We start from the raw sequence: 2,904 nt of genomic DNA, 5'->3' as shown, positions 1-2,904 counted from the left end.
ATGCAAGGGTCTTGAATTCAGAGGTCTTCACTAAGAGTTTCTAATGTGGTATTGGGAAGATTGTCTTAGAGAATCAACCTATACCACATTAGAGAATCTCCTTGAAGACCTGGGGCTGCTTTTCTGATGATCTCTGAACTGTGGCAATTTGGTGTCGTGGTTAAGTGCACGGACTCTAATCTGGGAGAACCGGGTTTGATTCCCCACTCCTACACATACAGCTGCTGGATGAGCTTGGGCCAGCCATAGTTCTGATAACAGCTGTTCTTGAAAAAGAGCAGTTTTTGTCAGAGCTCTCTCAGCCCCACCTACCTCACAGGGTGTCTGTTGTGGGGAGGGGAAGGGAAAGGAGTTTGTAAGCTGCTCTGAGACTCCGAGTGAAGGGCAGGGTATAAATCCTATCTCCTCCTCCTCCTCCTCCTCGTTTTCTTCTTCTTCTTCAATGAAAACTCCTGGACGCCCTCCTCAATTTCCACAGTCTCCCCAGTTCACTGAGAAGATGGGGATGGCCATTTCCTAGTTACACCTTAATTCCCGCTGTGCAAAACACACACACACACACACACACAGAGCATTTAACAACAGATAATCAACACTGAGCATGATGGGAGACCAGAGAATGGAACACAACGGGGGGTGAAAGGGGGCAGAGGAGGGAACCCGCTCACCCTTCACTACCCCTTTTGTCATGAGAGTCCGAACGTTCATAGCGGCAGCTTTCCTTATTACTGCACATCTATGCAATATATATGCAGCCATGAAATTAAAAGACGCCTGCTCCTTGGGAGGAAAGTGATGGCAAACCTAGACAGCATAATAAAAAGTAGAGACATCACCCTGCCGACAAAAGTCCGCATGGTCCAAGCCATGGTATTTCCAGTAGTAATGTATGGCTGCAAGAGTTGGACCGTAAGGAAGGCCGAGTGCCAAATAATAGATGCTTTGGAATTATGGTGCTGGAGAAGTCTCTCGAGAGTCCATTGGATGGCAAGGAGATTAAATCAGTCGATCCTAAAAGAAATTAACCCTGACTGTTCCCCGGAAGGCCAGATCCTGAAGCTGAAGCTCAAATACTTTGGCCACCCAATGAGAAGGGAGCACTCACTGGAGAAGACCCTGATGCTGGGAAATACTGAAGGCAACAGAAGATGGGGATGGCAAAGGATGAGATGGTTAGACAGTGTCATAGAGGCAATGAATGTGAAGTTGAGCAAACTCCGGAGGACGGCAGAGGACAGGAGGGCCTGGTGTGATGTGGTCCACGAAGTCAAGAAGAGTTGGACTTGACTGTGCGACTGAACAACAACAATGCAGGGGAAGGCTTCGTAGGTTTTATCTGCCTCTCAGCCCTGTCGAAACCTCATCCATCCATGATTTTTGCCTAATGTGAATTCAATCATTTCATGTCCAATGTAATTTTTGTCTAGATTTTAGCCTAACATGAATGTCAAGATGAGCTTTGAGCAGGGTTGCCAACCTCCAGGTGAGGTCTGGAGGTCTCCTGGAATTTACCACTGAGGATCCTTTGTTGCCTTTCTACCCCCCTTGAGGTCCCTCCCCAAGTCTTCACCCCCAAATTTCCAAGCATTTCCCAACTCAGACTTGGCAGGCCTCATTTGAAGGCATGTTATTCATGCAAAATGTTTGTAGAAATTTCTGCAGACTTTGAAGCCAATTTGAAAGAACTTCAGGGGAAAAAATGGGGGTGGTGGTCTTTAGATTTATCAGGAAACCACAGCAACAAATCAAACATATAGATCCAGGTGGTCGGTCATGTTGGATTGAAGCAGTACACGGAATCTTATACCTTGAATAAAACTTTGCTGGTCTTAAAGGTGCCACTGGACTCTAAATTTGCTAAACCAAACGTATAAACTCATTTAGAATGTTCAAGAGGGTCTGGATAGGTACACAAAGGCAAAGCAGGAGAAATAAATGCACACACAAAGCAGTCGAGACGGCTTTTCTCCAAGCCAAAGGACGGTTTTCACAGCACATCACGCTACCAAAAAATAGCATCCACATCAAACTACTTGGGGGGCAGTTTTGAACTGGGCAGACTGGGCAAAGACCTGCAAAGAAAGTGGCAGAAGATTTTTTTTTACCGCCAGTAGGGTTCTCTGGACGGCCTGCGTGCATCCTACCTTTCTTTGTCTTCCTCCAGCCTGCCTTGGGGACAGAGATAACAAGCCCCTTCAGTCTCCCCTCTTTTCTGCCAGCACTGATCACTCACCTCGATCTTCTGTACGGCTTCTTCCCTCTGGCGGATCGCCTCCACGTCCTCTTCCGTGATTTCCGACAGCAAGGCGTGCTCCTGGTTCTGTTCCTGCCACATGGTATCGCCCCCATTAAAGATCTTTTCATCATCGGCCAGGTCAGAGAAAGGGATCTTGGGACTCTGAGGAAACAGACAAACACAACAGGTTTGAGAGCCACAACAAAAGAACTCAAAATTGAAGGGGGGGGTGTTGCAAAGGAAGAATTCCAGAGGAAGTCAGTGACTGAGGGTCAAAGGTGTCTGATGGCATTGCCTGGATGTTTATTTCTCACTTTAATTCATTAGTGTGTTAAAAAAGAAGCCTCAACAGGCATTATCTTTGGTAATTCCGGATTTCTAATATCCAGAGGAGGAGGAGGAAGAAGAAGAGGAGGAGGAGGAGGAGGATATTGGATTTATACCCTGCCCTTCACTACCCAAGGGAGTCTCAGAGTGGCTTACAAACTCCTTTCCCTTCCCCTCCCCACAACAGACACCCTGTGAGGTGGGTGGGGCTGAGAGAGCTCTGACAGAAACTGCTCTTTTTCAAGGACAGCTGTGCTAGAACTACAGCTTGCTAAAGGTCATCCAGCAGGTGCAAGTGGAGGAGTGGGGAATCAAGCCCGGTTCTCCCAGATCAGAGTCCA

At 47.3% G+C, this 2,904-nt stretch overlaps 1 long non-coding RNA gene across 1 annotated transcript in view; it reads right to left on the bottom strand.

Annotated features, from left to right (window-relative positions):
- Window positions 1-2,239: 2,239 nt before the first annotated feature.
- Window positions 2,240-2,904, bottom strand: part of LOC107106944 — a 65,686-nt gene continuing 65,021 nt past the window's right edge. The window contains exon 3 of the long non-coding RNA XR_001482380.1: window positions 2,240-2,398. This is a non-coding gene — a long non-coding RNA (uncharacterized LOC107106944). The remainder of the gene's footprint in view (window positions 2,399-2,904) is intronic.

The sequence above is a fragment of the Gekko japonicus genome, unplaced genomic scaffold, assembly GCF_001447785.1.
Source record: "Gekko japonicus isolate JY-2015 unplaced genomic scaffold, Gekko_japonicus_V1.1 scaffold3931, whole genome shotgun sequence".
Lineage (NCBI taxonomy): Eukaryota > Metazoa > Chordata > Lepidosauria > Squamata > Gekkonidae > Gekko > Gekko japonicus.
Note: the sequence above shows the minus strand (reverse complement) of the source record. Positions and strands in the feature narration are given on the sequence as shown.